The sequence below is a fragment of the Procambarus clarkii genome, chromosome 71, assembly GCF_040958095.1.
Source record: "Procambarus clarkii isolate CNS0578487 chromosome 71, FALCON_Pclarkii_2.0, whole genome shotgun sequence".
Lineage (NCBI taxonomy): Eukaryota > Metazoa > Arthropoda > Malacostraca > Decapoda > Cambaridae > Procambarus > Procambarus clarkii.
In genome coordinates this window covers 1,665,719-1,685,830 of record NC_091220.1, presented here as the reverse complement: position 1 = coordinate 1,685,830, position 20,112 = coordinate 1,665,719, and positions in this window count along the sequence as shown.

The window sequence follows — 20,112 nt, the reverse complement described above, 5'->3', positions numbered from 1 at the left end:
TCTCCTGGTGGGAAAGTGTTCTAAGGTTGTATAATCTCTCCTGCGTGTTTAGGCAAGTTGTGCATTAAGCATAGACACAGAGTTCTCCTATATTAACAGGAATTTGATGAAAGAACGTGAGGAGCCCCTCACTATGCTCTAGTTGCCGTTGGGAGGTGGTGATCTCTGGAGGTGAAATACTCCGAAGTTACCATCTCTTTTAAGGGTCTGAGCTGTGATGCAGTAGGATAAAGGTGTACCAGTTTGCCAGTTGCTGTAAGGCTTCTGTGCTTGCTAGAGTTCGAATTTCCTAGTGGGAAAGTGTTCTAAGGTTGTATAATCTTTCTTGCGTGTTTAGGCAAGTTGTGCATTAAGCATAGACACAGAGTTCTCCCATATTAATAGGAAATTGATGAAAGAACGTGAGTAGCTCCTCACTATGCTCTCGTTGCCCTTGGGAGATGGTGATCTTTGGAGGAGAAATACTCCGAAGTTACCATCTCTTTTAAGAGTCTGAGCTGTGGTGCAGTGGGTTAAAGGCATACCAGTTATACCAGTTGCTGTAAGGCTTCTGTGCTGGCTAGGGTTCGAATCTCCTGGTGGGAAAGTGTTCTAAGGTTTTACAATCTCTCTCTTGCATGTTTAGGCAAGTTGTGCATTGAGCATAGACACAGAGTTCTCCCATATTAACAGGAATTTGATGAAAGAACGTGAGTAGCCCCTCACTATGCTCTCGTTGCCCTTGGGAGATGGTGATCTTTGGAGGTGAAATACTCCGAAGTTACCATCTCTTTTAAGGGTCTGAGCTGTGGTGCAGTAGGATAAAGGCGTACCAGTTTGCCAGTTGCTGTAAGGCTTCTGTGCTGGCTAGAGTTCGAATCTCCTGGTGGGAAAGTGTTCTAAGGTTGTATAATCTCTCTTGCGTGTTTAGGCAAGTTGTGCATTAAGCATAGACACAGAGTTCTCCCATATTAACAGGAATTTGATGAAAGAACGTGAGTAGCCCCTCACTATTCTCTCGTTGCCCTTGGGAGATGGTGATCTTTGGAGGTGAAATACTCCGAAGTTACCATCTCTTTTATGGGTCTGAGCTGTAGTACAGTGGGCTAAAGGCGTACCAGTTATGCCAGTTGCTGTAAGGCTTCTGTGCTGGCTAGGGTTCGAATCTCCTGGTGGGAAAGTAATGTTGTACAATCTCTCTTGCATGTTTAGGCAAATTGTGCATTAAGCATAGACACAGAGTTCTCCCATATTAACAGGAATTTGATGAAAGAATGTGAGTAGCCCCTCACTATGCTCTAGTTGCCCTTGGGAGGTGGTGATCTCTGGAGGTGAAATACTCCGAAGTTACCATCTCTTTTACGGGTCTGAGCTGTGATGCAGTAGGATAAAGGTGTACCAGTTATGCCAGTTGCTGTAAGGCTTCTGTGCTGGCAAGGGTTCGAATCTCCTGGTGGGAAAGTGTTCTAAGGTTGTATAATCTCTCTTGCCTGTTTAGGCAAGTTGTGCATTAAGCATAGACACAGAGTTCTCCCATATTAACAGGAATTTGATGAAAGAATGTGAGTAGCCCCTCACTATGCTTTAGTTGCCCTTGGAAGGTGGTGATCTCTGGAGGTGAAATACTCCGAAGTTTCCATCTCTTTTAAGGGTCTGAGCTGTGATGCAGTAGGATAAAGGCATACCAGTTTGCCAGTTGCTGTAAGGCTTCTGTGCTTGCTAGAGTTCGAATTTCCTAGTGGGAAAGTGTTCTAAGGTTGTATAATCTCTCTTGCCTGTTTAGGCAAGTTGTGCATTAAGCATAGACACAGAGTTCTCCCATATTAACTGGAATTTGATGAAAGAATGTGAGTAGCCCCTCACTATGCTCTAGTTGCCCTTGGGAGGTGGTGATCTCTGGAGGTGAAATACTCCGAAGTTACCATCTCTTTTACGGGTCTGAGCTGTGATGCAGTAGGATAAAGGTGTACCAGTTTGCCAGTTGCTGTAAGGCTTCTGTGCTTGCTAGAGTTCGAATTTCCTAGTGGGAAAGTGTTCTAAGGTTGTATAATCTTTCTTGCGTGTTTAGGCAAGTTGTGCATTAAGCATAGACACAGAGTTCTCCCATATTAATAGGAAATTGATGAAAGAACGTGAGTAGCTCCTCACTATGCTCTCGTTGCCCTTGGGAGATGGTGATCTTTGGAGGAGAAATACTCCGAAGTTACCATCTCTTTTAAGAGTCTGAGCTGTGGTGCAGTGGGTTAAAGGCATACCAGTTATACCAGTTGCTGTAAGGCTTCTGTGCTGGCTAGGGTTCGAATCTCCTGGTGGGAAAGTGTTCTAAGGTTTTACAATCTCTCTTGCATGTTTAGGCAAGTTGTGCATTGAGCATAGAAACAGAGTTCTCCCATATTAACAGGAATTTGATGAAAGAAACTGAGTAGCCCCTCACTATGCTCTAGTTGCCATTGGGAGATGGTGATCTTTGGAGGTGAAATACTCCGAAGTTACCATCTCTTTTAAGGGTCTGAGCTGTGGTGCAGTAGGTTAAAGGCTTGCCAGTTGCTGTAAGGCTTCTGTGCTGGCTAGGGTTCGAATCTCGTGGTGGGAAAGTGTTCTAAGGTTGTATAATCTCTCGTGCGTGTTTAGGCAAGTTGTGCATTAAGCATAGAAACAGAGTTCTCCCATATTAACAGGAATTTGATGAAATAACGTGAGTGCCCCTCACTATGCTCTCATTGCCCTTGGAAGATGGTGATCTTTGAAGGTGAAATACTCCGAAGTTACCATCTATTTTAAGGGTCTGAGCTGTGGTGCAGTGGGCTAAAGGCGTACCAGTTATGCCAGTTGCTGTAAGGCTTCTGTGCTGGCTAGGGTTCGAATCTCGTGGTGGGAAAGTGTTCTAGTGTTGTATAATCTCTCTTGCATGTTTAGGCAAGTTTTGCATTAAGCATAGACACAGAGTTCTCCCATATTAACAGGAATTTGATGAAAGAACGTGATTAGCCCCTCACTGTGCTCTAGTTGCTCTTGGGAGATTATCATCTTTGAAGGTGAAATACTCCGAAATTACCACCTTTTTTAAGGGTCTGAGCTGTGGTGCAGTGGGCTAAAGGCGTACCAGTTATGCCAGTTGCTGTAAGGCTTCTGTGCTGGCTAGGGTTCGAATCTCGTGGTGGGAAAGTGTTCTAGTGTTGTATAATCTCTCTTGCATGTTTAGGCAAGTTTTGCATTAAGCATAGACACAGAGTTCTCCCATATTAACAGGAATTTGATGAAAGAACGTGATTAGCCCCTCACTGTGCTCTAGTTGCTCTTGGGAGATTATGATCTTTGAAGGTGAAATACTCCGAAATTACCACCTTTTTTAAGGGTCTGAGCTGTGGTGCAGTGGGCTAAAGGCGTACCAGTTATGCCAGTTGCTGTAAGGCTTCTGTGCTGGCTAGGGTTCGAATCTCGTGGTGGGAAAGTGTTCTAAGGTTGTATAATCTCTCGTGCGTGTTTAGGCAAGTTGTGCATTAAGCATAGACACAGAGTTCTCCTATATTAACAGGAATTTGATGAAAGAACGTGAGTGCCCCTCACAATGCTCTCGTTGCCCTTGGGAGATGGTGATCTTTGGAGGTGAAATACTCCGATGTTACCATCTCTTTTAAGGGTCTGAGCTGTGGTGCAGTAGGTTAAAGGCTTGCCAGTTGCTGTAAGGCTTCTGTGCTGGCTAGGGTTCGAATCTCGTGGTGGGAAAGTGTTCAAAGGTTGTATAATCTCTCGTGCGTGTTTAGGCAAGTTGTGCATTAAGCATAGACACAGAGTTCTCCTATATTAACAGGAATTTGATGAAAGAAAGTGAGTAGCCCCTCACTATGCTCTAGTTGCCCTTGGGAGATGGTGATCTTTGGAGGTGAAATACTCCGATGTTACCATCTCTTTTAAGGGTCTGAGCTGTGGTGCAGTAGGTTAAAGGCTTGCCAGTTGCTGTAAGGCTTCTGTGCTGGCTAGGGTTCGAATCTCGTGATGGGAAAGTGTTCTAAGGTTGTATAATCTCTCGTGCGTGTTTAGGCAAGTTGTGCATTAAGCATAGACACAGAGTTCTCCCATATTAACAGGAATTTGATGAAAGAACGTGAGTAGCCCCTCACTATGCTCTAGTTGCCGTTGGGAGGTGGTGATCCCTGGAGGTGAAATACTCCGAAGTTACCATCTCTTTTAAGGGTCTGAGCTGTGATGCAGTAGGATAAAGGTGTACCAGTTTGCCAGTTGCTGTAAGGCTTCTGTGCTTGCTAGAGTTCGAATTTCCTAGTGGGAAAGTGTTCTAAGGTTGTATAATCTTTCTTGCGTGTTTAGGCAAGTTGTGCATTAAGCATAGACACAGAGTTCTCCCATATTAATAGGAAATTGATGAAAGAACGTGAGTAGCTCCTCACTATGCTCTCGTTGCCCTTGGGAGATGGTGATCTTTGGAGGAGAAATACTCCGAAGTTACCATCTCTTTTAAGAGTCTGAGCTGTGGTGCAGTGGGTTAAAGGCATACCAGTTATACCAGTTGCTGTAAGGCTTCTGTGCTGGCTAGGGTTCGAATCTCCTGGTGGGAAAGTGTTCTAAGGTTTTACAATCTCTCTTGCATGTTTAGGCAAGTTGTGCATTGAGCATAGACACAGAGTTCTCCCATATTAACAGGAATTTGATGAAAGAACGTGAGTAGCCCCTCACTATGCTCTCGTTGCCCTTGGGAGATTGTGATCTTTGGAGGTGAAATACTCCGAAGTTACCATCTCTTTTAAGGGTCTGAGCTGTGGTGCAGTAGGATAAAGGCGTACCAGTTTGCCAGTTGCTGTAAGGCTTCTGTGCTGGGTAGAGTTCGAATCTCCTGGTGGGAAAGTGTTCTAAGGTTGTATAATCTCTCTTGCGTGTTTAGGCAAGTTGTGCATTAAGCATAGACACAGAGTTCTCCCATATTAACAGGAATTTGATGAAAGAACGTGAGTAGCCCCTCACTATTCTCTCGTTGCCCTTGGGAGATGGTGATCTTTGGAGGTGAAATACTCCGAAGTTACCATCTCTTTTATGGGTCTGAGCTGTAGTACAGTGGGCTAAAGGCGTACCAGTTATGCCAGTTGCTGTAAGGCTTCTGTGCTGGCTAGGGTTCGAATCTCCTGGTGGGAAAGTGTTCTAATGTTGTACAATCTCACTTGCATGTTTAGGCAAATTGTGCATTAAGCAAGGACACAGAGTTCTCCCATATTAACAGGAAATTGATGAAAGAACGTGATTAGCCAATCACTATGCTCTAGTTGCCCTTGGGAGATGGTGATCTTTGAAGGTGAAATACTCCGAAGTTACCATCTCTTTTAAAGGTCTGAGCTGTGGTGCAGTGGGCTAAAGGCGTACCAGTTATGCCAGTTGCTGTAAGGCTTCTGTGCTGGCAAGGGTTCCAATCTCCTGGTGGGAAAGTGTTCTAAGGTTGTATAATCTCTCTTGCCTGTTTAGGCAAGTTGTGCATTAAGCATAGACACAGAGTTCTCCCATATTAACAGGAATTTGATGAAAGAATGTGAGTAGCCCCTCACTATTCTCTAGTTGCCCTTGGAAGGTGGTGATCTCTGGAGGTGAAATACTCCGAAGTTTCCATCTCTTTTAAGGGTCTGAGCTGTGATGCAGTAGGATAAAGGCATACCAGTTTGCCAGTTGCTGTAAGGCTTCTGTGCTTGCTAGAGTTCGAATTTCCTAGTGGGAAAGTGTTCTAAGGTTGTATAATCTCTCTTGCCTGTTTAGGCAAGTTGTGCATTAAGCATAGACACAGAGTTCTCCCATATTAACTGGAATTTGATGAAAGAATGTGAGTAGCCCCTCACTATGCTCTAGTTGCCCTTGGGAGGTGGTGATCTCTGGAGGTGAAATACTCCGAAGTTACCATCTCTTTTACGGGTCTGAGCTGTGATGCAGTAGGATAAAGGTGTACCAGTTTGCCAGTTGCTGTAAGGCTTCTGTGCTTGCTAGAGTTCGAATTTCCTAGTGGGAAAGTGTTCTAAGGTTGTATAATCTTTCTTGCGTGTTTAGGCAAGTTGTGCATTAAGCATAGACACAGAGTTCTCCCATATTAATAGGAAATTGATGAAAGAACGTGAGTAGCTCCTCACTATGCTCTCGTTGCCCTTGGGAGATGGTGATCTTTGGAGGAGAAATACTCCGAAGTTACCATCTCTTTTAAGAGTCTGAGCTGTGGTGCAGTGGGTTAAAGGCATACCAGTTATACCAGTTGCTGTAAGGCTTCTGTGCTGGCTAGGGTTCGAATCTCCTGGTGGGAAAGTGTTCTAAGGTTTTACAATCTCTCTTGCATGTTAAGGCAAGTTGTGCATTGAGCATAGAAACAGAGTTCTCCCATATTAACAGGAATTTGATGAAAGAACGTGAGTGCCCCTCACTATGCTCTCGTTGCCCTTGGGAGATGGGGATCTTTGGAAGTGAAATACTCCGAAGTTACCATCTCTTTAAGAGTCTGAGCTTTTCTGCAGTGGGTTAAAGGCATACCAGTTATGCCATTTGCTGTAAGGCTTCTGTGCTGGTTAGGGTTCGAATCTCCTGGTGGGAAAGTGTTCTAAGGTTGTATAATCTCTCTTGCGTGTTTAGGCAAGTTGTGCATTAAGCATAAACACAGAGTTCTCCCATATTAACAGGAATTTGATGAAAGAAAGTGAGTAGCCCCTCACTATGCTCTAGTTGCCCTTGGGAGATGGTGATCTTTGGAGGTGAAATACTCCGAAGTTACACTCTCTTTTAAGGGTCTGAGCTGTGGTGCAGTAGGTTAAAGGCTTGCCAGTTGCTGTAAGGCTTCTGTGCTGGCAAGGGTTCGAATCTCGTGGTGGGAAAGTGTTCTAAGGTTGTATAATCTCTCGTGCGTGTTTAGGCAAGTTGTGCCATAAGCATAGACACAGAGTTCTCCCATATTAACAGGAATTTGATGAAAGAACGTGAGTAGCCTCTCACTATGCTCTCGTTGCCCTTGGGAGATGGTGATCTTTGGAAGTGAAATACTCCGAAGTTACCATCTCTTTTAAGGGTCTGAGCTGTGGTGCAGTGGGTTAAAGACGTACCAGTTATGCCAGTTGCTGTAAGGCTTCTGTGCTGGCAAGGGTTCGAATCTCCTGGTGGGAAAGTGTTCTAAGGTTGTATAATCTCTCTTGTGTATTTAGGCAAGTTGTGCATTAAGCATAGACACAAGAGTTCTCCCATATTACCAGGAATTTGATGAAAAAACGTGATTAGCCTCTCACTATGCTCTAGTTGCCCTTGGGAGATGGTGATCTTTGAAGGTGAAATACTCCGAAGTTACCATCTCTTTTAAGGGTCTGAGCTGTGGTGCAGTAGCTAAAGGCGTACCAGTTATGCCAGTTGCTGTAAGGCTTCTGTGCTGGCTAGGGTTCGAATCTCCTGGTGGGAAAGTGTTCTAAAGTTGTATAATCTCTCTTGCGTGTTTAGGCAAGTTGTGCATTAAGCATAGAATTAGAGTTCTCCCATATTAACAGGAATTTGATGAAAGAACGTGAGTGCCCCTCACTATGCTCTCATTGCCCTTGGAAGATGGAGATCTTTGAAGGTGAAATACTCCGAAGTTAACATCTATTTTAAGGGTCTGAGCTGTGGTGCAGTGGGCTAAAGGCGTACCAGTTATGCCAGTTGCTGTAAGGCTTCTCTGCTGGCTAGGGTTCGAATCTCGTGGTGGGAAAGTGTTCTAGTGTTGTATAATCTCTCTTGCATGTTTAGGCAAGTTTTGCATTAAGCATAGACACAGAGTTCTCCCATATTAACAGGAATTTGATGAAAGAACGTGATTAGCCCCTCACTGTGCTCTAGTTGCTCTTGGGAGATTATGATCTTTGAAGGTGAAATACTCCGAAATTACCACCTTTTTTAAGGGTCTGAGCTGTGGTGCAGTGGGCTAAAGGCGTACCAGTTATGCCAGTTGCTGTAAGGCTTCTGTGCTGGCTAGGGTTCGAATCTCCTGGTGGGAAAGTGTTCTAAGGTTGTATAATCTTTCTTGCGTGTTTAGGCAAGTTGTGCATTAAGCATAGACACAGAGTTCTCCCATATCAACAGGAATTTGATGAAAGAACGTGAGTAGGCTCTCACTATGCTCTCGTTGACCTTGGGAGATGGTGATCTTTAGAGGTGAAATACTCCGAAGTTACCATCTCTTTTAAGGGTCTGAGCTGTGGTGCAGTGGGTTAAAGGCGTACCAGTTATGGCAGTTGCTGTAAGGCTTAAGTGCTGGCTAGGGTTCGAATCTCCTGGTGGGAAATTGTTCTAAGGTTGTATAATCTCTCTTGCGTGTTTAGGCAAGTTGTGCATTAAGCATAGACACAGAGTTCTCCCATATTAACAGGAATTTGATGAAAGAACGTGAGTAGCTCCTCACTATGCTTTAGTTGCTTTTGGGAGATAGTGATCTTTGCAGGTGAAATACTCCGAAGTTACCATCTCTTTTATGGGTCTGAGCTGTGATGCAATGGGTTAAAGGCGTACCAGTTATGCCAGTTGCTGTAAGGCTTCTGTGCTGGCTAGGGGTCAAATCTCCAGGTGGGAAAGTGTTCTAAAGTTGTATAATCTCTCTTGCGTGTTTAGGCAAGTTGTGCATTAAGCATAGAAACAGAGTTCTCCCATATTAACAGGAATTTGATGAAAGAACGTGAGTGCCCCTCACTATGCTCTAGTTGCCCTTGGGAGATGGTGATCTTTGGAAGTGAAATACTCCGAAGTTACCATCTCTTTTAAGGGTCTGAGCTGTGGTGCAGTGGGTTAAAGTCGTACCAGTTATGCCAGTTGCTGTAAGGCTTCTGTGCTGGCAAGGGTTCGAATCTCCTGGTGGGAAAGTGTTCTAAGGTTGTATAATCTCTCATGTGTATTTAGGCAAGTTGTACATTAAGCATAGACACAAGAGTTCTCCCATATTAACAGGAATTTGATGAAAGAACGTGAGTAGCTCCTCACTATGCTTTAGTTGCTTTTGGGAGATAGTGATCTTTGCAGGTGAAATACTCCGAAGTTACCATCTCTTTTATGGGTCTGAGCTGTGATGCAATGGGTTAAAGGCGTACCAGTTATGCCAGTTGCTGTAAGGCGTCTGTGCTGGCTAGGGTTCGAATCTCCTGGTGGGAAAGTGTTCTAAGGTTGTATAATCTCTCGTGCGTGTTTAGGCAAGTTGTGCATTAAGCATAGACACAGAGTTCTCCCATATTAATAGGAAATTGATGAAAGAACGTGAGTAGCTCCTCACTATGCTCTCGTTGCCCTTGGGAGATGGTGATCTTTGGAGGAGAAATACTCCGAAGTTACCATCTCTTTTAAGAGTCTGAGCTGTGGTGCAGTGGGTTAAAGGCATACCCTTGCTGTAAGGGTATGGCAACTGCCATACCAGTTGCTGTAAGGCTTCTGTGCTGGCTAGGGTTCGAATCTCCTGGTGGGAAAGTGTTCTAAGGTTTTACAATCTCTCTTGCATGTTTAGGCAAGTTGTGCATTGAGCATAGAAACAGAGTTCTCCCATATTAACAGGAATTTGATGAAAGAACGTGAGTAGCCCCTCACTATGCTCTCGTTGCCCTTGGGAGATTGTGATCTTTGGAGGTGAAATACTCCGAAGTTACCATCTCTTTTAAGGGTCTGAGCTGTGGTGCAGTAGGATAAAGGCGTACCAGTTTGCCAGTTGCTGTAAGGCTTCTGTGCTGGCTAGAGTTCGAATCTCCTGGTGGGAAAGTGTTCTAAGGTTGTATAATCTCTCTTGCGTGTTTAGGCAAGTTGTGCATTAAGCATAGACACAGAGTTCTCCCATATTAACAGGAATTTGATGAAAGAACGTGAGTAGCCCCTCACTATTCTCTCGTTGCCCTTGGGAGATGGTGATCTTTGGAGGTGAAATACTCCGAAGTTACCATCTCTTTTATGGGTCTGAGCTGTAGTACAGTGGGCTAAAGGCGTACCAGTTATGCCAGTTGCTGTAAGGCTTCTGTGCTGGCTAGGGTTCCAATCTCCTGGTGGGAAAGTGTTCTAATGTTGTACAATCTCACTTGCATGTTTAGGCAAATTGTGCATTAAGCAAGGACACAGAGTTCTCCCATATTAACAGGAATTTGATGAAAGAACGTGATTAGCCAATCACTATGCTCTAGTTGCCCTTGGGAGATGGTGATCTTTGAAGGTGAAATACTCCGAAGTTACCATCTCTTTTAAAGGTCTGAGCTGTGGTGCAGTGGGCTAAAGGCGTACCAGTTATGCCAGTTGCTGTAAGGCTTCTGTGCTGGCAAGGGTTCCAATCTCCTGGTGGGAAAGTGTTCTAAGGTTGTATAATCTCTCTTGCCTGTTTAGGCAAGTTGTGCATTAAGCATAGACACAGAGTTCTCCCATATTAACAGGAATTTGATGAAAGAATGTGAGTAGCCCCTCACTATGCTCTAGTTGCCCTTGGAAGGTGGTGATCTCTGGAGGTGAAATACTCCGAAGTTTCCATCTCTTTTAAGGGTCTGAGCTGTGATGCAGTAGGATAAAGGCATACCAGTTTGCCAGTTGCTGTAAGGCTTCTGTGCTTGCTAGAGTTCGAATTTCCTAGTGGGAAAGTGTTCTAAGGTTGTATAATCTCTCTTGCCTGTTTAGGCAAGTTGTGCATTAAGCATAGACACAGAGTTCTCCCATATTAATAGGAAATTGATGAAAGAACGTGAGTAGCTCCTCACTATGCTCTCGTTGCCCTTGGGAGATGGTGATCTTTGGAGGAGAAATACTCCGAAGTTACCATCTCTTTTAAGAGTCTGAGCTGTGGTGCAGTGGGTTAAAGGCATACCAGTTATACCAGTTGCTGTAAGGCTTCTGTGCTGGCTAGGGTTCGAATCTCCTGGTGGGAAAGTGTTCTAAGGTTTTACAATCTCTCTTGCATGTTTAGGCAAGTTGTGCATTGAGCATAGAAACAGAGTTCTCCCATATTAACAGGAATTTGATGAAAGAACGTGAGTGCCCCTCACTATGCTCTCGTTGCCCTTGGGAGATGGGGATCTTTGGAAGTGAAATACTCAGAAGTTACCATCTCTTTATGAGTCTGAGCTTTTCTGCAGTGGGTTAAAGGCATACCAGTTATGCCAGTTGCTGTAAGGCTTCTGTGCTGGTTAGGGTTCGAATCTCCTGGTGGGAAAGTGTTCTAAGGTTGTATAATCTCTCTTGCGTGTTTAGGCAAGTTGTGCATTAAGCATAAACACAGAGTTCTCCCATATTAACAGGAATTTGATGAAAGAACGTGAGTAGCCTCTCACTATGCTCTCGTTGCCCTTGGGAGATGGTGATCTTTGGAAGTGAAATACTCCGAAGTTACCATCTCTTTTAAGGGTCTGAGCTGTGGTGCAGTGGGTTAAAGACGTACCAGTTATGCCAGTTGCTGTAAGGCTTCTGTGCTGGCAAGGGTTCGAATCTCCTGGTGGGAAAGTGTTCTAAGGTTGTATAATCTCTCTTGTGTATTTAGGCAAGTTGTGCATTAAGCATAGACACAAGAGTTCTCCCATATTACCAGGAATTTGATGAAAAAACGTGATTAGCCTCTCACTATGCTCTAGTTGCCCTTGGGAGATGGTGATCTTTGAAGGTGAAATACTCCGAAGTTACCATCTCTTTTAAGGGTCTGAGCTGTGGTGCAGTAAGCTAAAGGCGTACCAGTTATGCCAGTTGCTGTAAGGCTTCTGTGCTGGCTAGGGTTCGAATCTCCTGGTGGGAAAGTGTTCTAAAGTTGTATAATCTCTCTTGCGTGTTTAGGCAAGTTGTGCATTAAGCATAGAAACAGAGTTCTCCCATATTAACAGGAATTTGATGAAAGAACGTGAGTGCCCCTCACTATGCTCTCATTGCCCTTGGAAGATGGTGATCTTTGAAGGTGAAATACTCCAAAGTTAACATCTATTTTAAGGGTCTGAGCTGTGGTGCAGTGGGCTAAAGGCGTACCAGTTATGCCAGTTGCTGTAAGGCTTCTCTGCTGGCTAGGGTTCGAATCTCGTGGTGGGAAAGTGTTCTAGTGTTGTATAATCTCTCTTGCATGTTTAGGCAAGTTTTGCATTAAGCATAGACACAGAGTTCTCCCATATTAACAGGAATTTGATGAAAGAACGTGATTAGCCCCTCACTGTGCTCTAGTTGCTCTTGGGAGATTATGATCTTTGAAGGTGAAATACTCCAAAATTACCACCTTTTTTAAGGGTCTGAGCTGTGGTGCAGTGGGCTAAAGGCGTACCAGTTATGCCAGTTGCTGTAAGGCTTCTGTGCTGGCTAGGGTTCGAATCTCGTGGTGGGAAAGTGTTCTAGTGTTGTATAATCTCTCTTGCATGTTTAGGCAAGTTTTGCATTAAGCATAGACACAGAGTTCTCCCATATTAACAGGAATTTGATGAAAGAACGTGATTAGCCCCTCACTGTGCTCTAGTTGCTCTTGGGAGATTATGATCTTTGAAGGTGAAATACTCCGAAATTACCACCTTTTTTAAGGGTCTGAGCTGTGGTGCAGTGGGCTAAAGGCGTACCAGTTATGCCAGTTGCTGTAAGGCTTCTGTGCTGGCTAGGGTTCGAATCTCCTGGTGGGAAAGTGTTCTAAGGTTGTATAATCTTTCTTGCGTGTTTAGGCAAGTTGTGCATTAAGCATAGACACAGAGTTCTCCCATATCAACAGGAATTTGATGAAAGAACGTGAGTAGCTCCTCACTATGCTTTAGTTGCTTTTGGGAGATAGTGATCTTTGCAGGTGAAATACTCCGAAGTTACCATCTCTTTTATGGGTCTGAGCTGTGATGCAATGGGTTAAAGGCATACCAGTTATGCCAGTTGCTGTAAGGCTTCTGTGCTGGCTAGGGGTCAAATCTCCAGGTGGGAAAGTGTTCTAAAGTTGTATAATCTCTCTTGCGTGTTTAGGCAAGTTGTGCATTAAGCATAGAAACAGAGTTCTCCCATATTAACAGGAATTTGATGAAAGAACGTGAGTGCCCCTCACTATGCTCTCGTTGCCCTTGGGAGATGGTGATCTTTGGAAGTGAAATACTCCGAAGTTACCATCTCTTTTAAGGGTCTGAGCTGTGGTGCAGTGGGTTAAAGACGTACCAGTTATGCCAGTTGCTGTAAGGCTTCTGTGCTGGCAAGGGTTCGAATCTCCTGGTGGGAAAGTGTTCTAAGGTTGTATAATCTCTCATGTGTATTTAGGCAAGTTGTACATTAAGCATGGACACAAGAGTTCTCCCATATTAACAGGAATTTGATGAAAGAACGTGATTGGCCTCTCACTATGCTCTAGTTGCCCTTGGGAGATGGTGATCTTTGAAGGTGAAATACTCCGAAGTTACCATCTCTTTTAAGAGTCTGAGCTGTAGTGCAGTGGGCTAAAGGCGTACCAGTTATGCCAGTTGCTGTAAGGCTTCTGTGCTGGCTAGGGTTCGAATCTCCTGGTGGGAAAGTGTTCTAATGTTGTACAATCTCTCTTGCCTGTTTAGGCAAGTTGTGCATTAAGCATAGACACAGAGTTCTTCCATATTAACAGGAATTTGATGAAAGAATGTGAGTAGCCCCTCACTATGCTCTAGTTGCCCTTGGGAGGTGGTGATCTCTGGAGGTGAAATACTCCGAAGTTACCATCTCTTTTAAGGGTCTGAGCTGTGGTGCAGTGGGTTAAAGGCATACCAGTTATGCCAGTTGCTGTAAGGCTTCTGTGCTGGCTAGGGTTCGAATCTCGTGGTGGGAAAGTGTTCTAAGGTTGTATAATCTCTCGTGCGTGTTTAGGCAAGTTGTGCATTAAGCATAGACACAGAGTTCTCCCATATTAATAGGAAATTGATGAAAGAACGTGAGTAGCTCCTCACTGTGCTCTAGTTGCTCTTGGGAGATTATGATCTTTGAAGGTGAAATACTCCGAAATTACCACCTTTTTTAAGGGTCTGAGCTGTGGTGCAGTGGGCTAAAGGCGTACCAGTTATGCCAGTTGCTGTAAGGCTTCTGTGCTGGCTAGGGTTCGAATCTCCTGGTGGGAAAGTGTTCTAAGGTTGTATAATCTTTCTTGCGTGTTTAGGCAAGTTGTGCATTAAGCATAGACACAGAGTTCTCCCATATCAACAGGAATTTGATGAAAGAACGTGAGTAGGCTCTCACTATGCTCTCGTTGACCTTGGGAGATGGTGATCTTTAGAGGTGAAATACTCCGAAGTTACCATCTCTTTTAAGGGTCTGAGCTGTGGTGCAGTGGGTTAAAGGCGTACCAGTTATGGCAGTTGCTGTAAGGCTTAAGTGCTGGCTAGGGTTCGAATCTCCTGGTGGGAAATTGTTCTAAGGTTGTATAATCTCTCTTGCGTGTTTAGGCAAGTTGTGCATTAAGCATAGACACAGAGTTCTCCCATATTAACAGGAATTTGATGAAAGAACGTGAGTAGCTCCTCACTATGCTTTAGTTGCTTTTGGGAGATAGTGATCTTTGCAGGTGAAATACTCCGAAGTTACCATCTCTTTTATGGGTCTGAGCTGTGATGCAATGGGTTAAAGGCGTACCAGTTATGCCAGTTGCTGTAAGGCTTCTGTGCTGGCTAGGGGTCAAATCTCCAGGTGGGAAAGTGTTCTAAAGTTGTATAATCTCTCTTGCGTGTTTAGGCAAGTTGTGCATTAAGCATAGAAACAGAGTTCTCCCATATTAACAGGAATTTGATGAAAGAACGTGAGTGCCTCTCACTATGCTCTAGTTGCCCTTGGGAGATGGTGATCTTTGGAAGTGAAATACTCCGAAGTTACCATCTCTTTTAAGGGTCTGAGCTGTGGTGCAGTGGGTTAAAGACGTACCAGTTATGCCAGTTGCTGTAAGGCTTCTGTGCTGGCAAGGGTTCGAATCTCCTGGTGGGAAAGTGTTCTAAGGTTGTATAATCTCTCATGTGTATTTAGGCAAGTTGTACATTAAGCATAGACACAAGAGTTCTCCCATATTAACAGGAATTTGATGAAAGAACGTGAGTAGCTCCTCACTATGCTTTAGTTGCTTTTGGGAGATAGTGATCTTTGCAGGTGAAATACTCCGAAGTTACCATCTCTTTTATGGGTCTGAGCTGTGATGCAATGGGTTAAAGGCGTACCAGTTATGCCAGTTGCTGTAAGGCGTCTGTGCTGGCTAGGGTTCGAATCTCCTGGTGGGAAAGTGTTCTAAGGTTGTATAATCTCTCGTGCGTGTTTAGGCAAGTTGTGCATTAAGCATAGACACAGAGTTCTCCCATATTAATAGGAAATTGATGAAAGAACGTGAGTAGCTCCTCACTATGCTCTCGTTGCCCTTGGGAGATGGTGATCTTTGGAGGAGAAATACTCCGAAGTTACCATCTCTTTTAAGAGTCTGAGCTGTGGTGCAGTGGGTTAAAGGCATACCCTTGCTGTAAGGGTATGGCAACTGCCATACCAGTTGCTGTAAGGCTTCTGTGCTGGCTAGGGTTCGAATCTCCTGGTGGGAAAGTGTTCTAAGGTTTTACAATCTCTCTTGCATGTTTAGGCAAGTTGTGCATTGAGCATAGAAACAGAGTTCTCCCATATTAACAGGAATTTGATGAAAGAACGTGAGTAGCCCCTCACTATGCTCTCGTTGCCCTTGGGAGATTGTGATCTTTGGAGGTGAAATACTCCGAAGTTACCATCTCTTTTAAGGGTCTGAGCTGTGGTGCAGTAGGATAAAGGCGTACCAGTTTGCCAGTTGCTGTAAGGCTTCTGTGCTGGCTAGAGTTCGAATCTCCTGGTGGGAAAGTGTTCTAAGGTTGTATAATCTCTCTTGCGTGTTTAGGCAAGTTGTGCATTAAGCATAGACACAGAGTTCTCCCATATTAACAGGAATTTGATGAAAGAACGTGAGTAGCCCCTCACTATTCTCTCGTTGCCCTTGGGAGATGGTGATCTTTGGAGGTGAAATACTCCGAAGTTACCATCTCTTTTATGGGTCTGAGCTGTAGTACAGTGGGCTAAAGGCGTACCAGTTATGCCAGTTGCTGTAAGGCTTCTGTGCTGGCTAGGGTTCGAATCTCCTGGTGGGAAAGTGTTCTAATGTTGTACAATCTCACTTGCATGTTTAGGCAAATTGTGCATTAAGCAAGGACACAGAGTTCTCCCATATTAACAGGAATTTGATGAAAGAACGTGATTAGCCAATCACTATGCTCTAGTTGCCCTTGGGAGATTTTGATCTTTGAAGGTGAAATACTCCGAAGTTACCATCTCTTTTAAAGGTCTGAGCTGTGGTGCAGTGGGCTAAAGGCGTACCAGTTATGCCAGTTGCTGTAAGGCTTCTGTGCTGGCAAGGGTTCCAATCTCCTGGTGGGAAAGTGTTCTAAGGTTGTATAATCTCTCTTGCCTGTTTAGGCAAGTTGTGCATTAAGCATAGACACAGAGTTCTCCCATATTAACAGGAATTTGATGAAAGAATGTGAGTAGCCCCTCACTATGCTCTAGTTGCCCTTGGAAGGTGGTGATCTCTGGAGGTGAAATACTCCGAAGTTACCATCTCTTTTACGGGTCTGAGCTGTGATGCAGTAGGATAAAGGTGTACCAGTTTGCCAGTTGCTGTAAGGCTTCTGTGCTTGCTAGAGTTCGAATTTCCTAGTGGGAAAGTGTTCTAAGGTTGTATAATCTTTCTTGCGTGTTTAGGCAAGTTGTGCATTAAGCATAGACACAGAGTTCTCCCATATTAATAGGAAATTGATGAAAGAACGTGAGTAGCTCCTCACTATGCTCTCGTTGCCCTTGGGAGATGGTGATCTTTGGAGGAGAAATACTCCGAAGTTACCATCTCTTTTAAGAGTCTGAGCTGTGGTGCAGTGGGTTAAAGGCATACCAGTTATACCAGTTGCTGTAAGGCTTCTGTGCTGGCTAGGGTTCGAATCTCCTGGTGGGAAAGTGTTCTAAGGTTTTACAATCTCTCTTGCATGTTTAGGCAAGTTGTGCATTGAGCATAGAAACAGAGTTCTCCCATATTAACAGGAATTTGATGAAAGAACGTGAGTGCCCCTCACTATGCTCTCGTTGCCCTTGGGAGATGGGGATCTTTGGAAGTGAAATACTCAGAAGTTACCATCTCTTTATGAGTCTGAGCTTTTCTGCAGTGGGTTAAAGGCATACCAGTTATGCCAGTTGCTGTAAGGCTTCTGTGCTGGTTAGGGTTCGAATCTCCTGGTGGGAAAGTGTTCTAAGGTTGTATAATCTCTCTTGCGTGTTTAGGCAAGTTGTGCATTAAGCATAAACACAGAGTTCTCCCATATTAACAGGAATTTGATGAAAGAAAGTGAGTAGCCCCTCACTATGCTCTAGTTGCCCTTGGGAGATGGTGATCTTTGGAGGTGAAATACTCAGAAGTTACACTCTCTTTTAAGGGTCTGAGCTGTGGTGCAGTAGGTTAAAGGCTTGCCAGTTGCTGTAAGGCTTCTGTGCTGGCTAGGGTTCGAATCTCGTGGTGGGAAAGTGTTCTAAGGTTGTATAATCTCTCGTGCGTGTTTAGGCAAGTTGTGCATTAAGCATAGACACAGAGTTCTCCCATATTAACAGGAATTTGATGAAAGAACGTGAGTAGCCTCTCACTATGCTCTCGTTGCCCTTGGGAGATGGTGATCTTTGGAAGTGAAATACTCCGAAGTTACCATCTCTTTTAAGGGTCTGAGCTGTGGTGCAGTGGGTTAAAGACGTACCAGTTATGCCAGTTGCTGTAAGGCTTCTGTGCTGGCAAGGGTTCGAATCTCCTGGTGGGAAAGTGTTCTAAGGTTGTATAATCTCTCTTGTGTATTTAGGCAAGTTGTGCATTAAGCATAGACACAAGAGTTCTCCCATATTACCAGGAATTTGATGAAAAAACGTGATTAGCCTCTCACTATGCTCTAGTTGCCCTTGGGAGATGGTGATCTTTGAAGGTGAAATACTCCGAAGTTACCATCTCTTTTAAGGGTCTGAGCTGTGGTGCAGTAAGCTAAAGGCGTACCAGTTATGCCAGTTGCTGTAAGGCTTCTGTGCTGGCTAGGGTTCGAATCTCCTGGTGGGAAAGTGTTCTAAAGTTGTATAATCTCTCTTGCGTGTTTAGGCAAGTTGTGCATTAAGCATAGAAACAGAGTTCTCCCATATTAACAGGAATTTGATGAAAGAACGTGAGTGCCCCTCACTATGCTCTCATTGCCCTTGGAAGATGGTGATCTTTGAAGGTGAAATACTCCAAAGTTAACATCTATTTTAAGGGTCTGAGCTGTGGTGCAGTGGGCTAAAGGCGTACCAGTTATGCCAGTTGCTGTAAGGCTTCTCTGCTGGCTAGGGTTCGAATCTCGTGGTGGGAAAGTGTTCTAGTGTTGTATAATCTCTCTTGCATGTTTAGGCAAGTTTTGCATTAAGCATAGACACAGAGTTCTCCCATATTAACAGGAATTTGATGAAAGAACGTGATTAGCCCCTCACTGTGCTCTAGTTGCTCTTGGGAGATTATGATCTTTGAAGGTGAAATACTCCGAAATTACCACCTTTTTTAAGGGTCTGAGCTGTGGTGCAGTGGGCTAAAGGCGTACCAGTTATGCCAGTTGCTGTAAGGCTTCTGTGCTGGCTAGGGTTCGAATCTCCTGGTGGGAAAGTGTTCTAAGGTTGTATAATCTTTCTTGCGTGTTTAGGCAAGTTGTGCATTAAGCATAGACACAGAGTTCTCCCATATCAACAGGAATTTGATGAAAGAACGTGAGTAGGCTCTCACTATGCTCTCGTTGACCTTGGGAGATGGTGATCTTTAGAGGTGAAATACTCCGAAGTTACCATCTCTTTTAAGGGTCTGAGCTGTGGTGCAGTGGGTTAAAGGCGTACCAGTTATGGCAGTTGCTGTAAGGCTTAAGTGCTGGCTAGGGTTCGAATCTCCTGGTGGGAAATTGTTCTAAGGTTGTATAATCTCTCTTGCGTGTTTAGGCAAGTTGTGCATTAAGCATAGACACAGAGTTCTCCCATATTAACAGGAATTTGATGAAAGAACGTGAGTAGCTCCTCACTATGCTTTAGTTGCTTTTGGGAGATAGTGATCTTTGCAGGTGAAATACTCCGAAGTTACCATCTCTTTTATGGGTCTGAGCTGTGATGCAATGGGTTAAAGGCATACCAGTTATGCCAGTTGCTGTAAGGCTTCTGTGCTGGCTAGGGGTCAAATCTCCAGGTGGGAAAGTGTTCTAAAGTTGTATAATCTCTCTTGCGTGTTTAGGCAAGTTGTGCATTAAGCATAGAAACAGAGTTCTCCCATATTAACAGGAATTTGATGAAAGAACGTGAGTGCCCCTCACTATGCTCTCGTTGCCCTTGGGAGATGGTGATCTTTGGAAGTGAAATACTCCGAAGTTACCATCTCTTTTAAGGGTCTGAGCTGTGGTGCAGTGGGTTAAAGACGTACCAGTTATGCCAGTTGCTGTAAGGCTTCTGTGCTGGCAAGGGTTCGAATCTCCTGGTGGGAAAGTGTTCTAAGGTTGTATAATCTCTCATGTGTATTTAGGCAAGTTGTACATTAAGCATAGACACAAGAGTTCTCCCATATTAACAGGAATTTGATGAAAGAACGTGATTGGCCTCTCACTATGCTCTAGTTGCCCTTGGGAGATGGTGATCTTTGAAGGTGAAATACTCCGAAGTTACCATCTCTTTTAAGAGTCTGAGCTGTAGTGCAGTGGGCTAAAGGCGTACCAGTTATGCCAGTTGCTGTAAGGCTTCTGTGCTGGCTAGGGTTCGAATCTCCTGGTGGGAAAGTGTTCTAATGTTGTACAATCTCTCTTGCCTGTTTAGGCAAGATGTGCATTAAGCATAGACACAGAGTTCTTCCATATTAACAGGAATTTGATGAAAGAATGTGAGTAGCCCCTCACTATGCTCTAGTTGCCCTTGGGAGGTGGTGATCTCTGGAGGTGAAATACTCCGAAGTTACCATCTCTTTTAAGGGTCTGAGCTGTGGTGCAGTGGGTTAAAGGCATACCAGTTATGCCAGTTGCTGTAAGGCTTCTGTGCTGGCTAGGGTTCGAATCTCGTGGTGGGAAAGTGTTCTAAGGTTGTATAATCTCTCGTGCGTGTTTAGGCAAGTTGTGCATTAAGCATAGACACAGAGTTCTCCCATATTAATAGGAAATTGATGAAAGAACG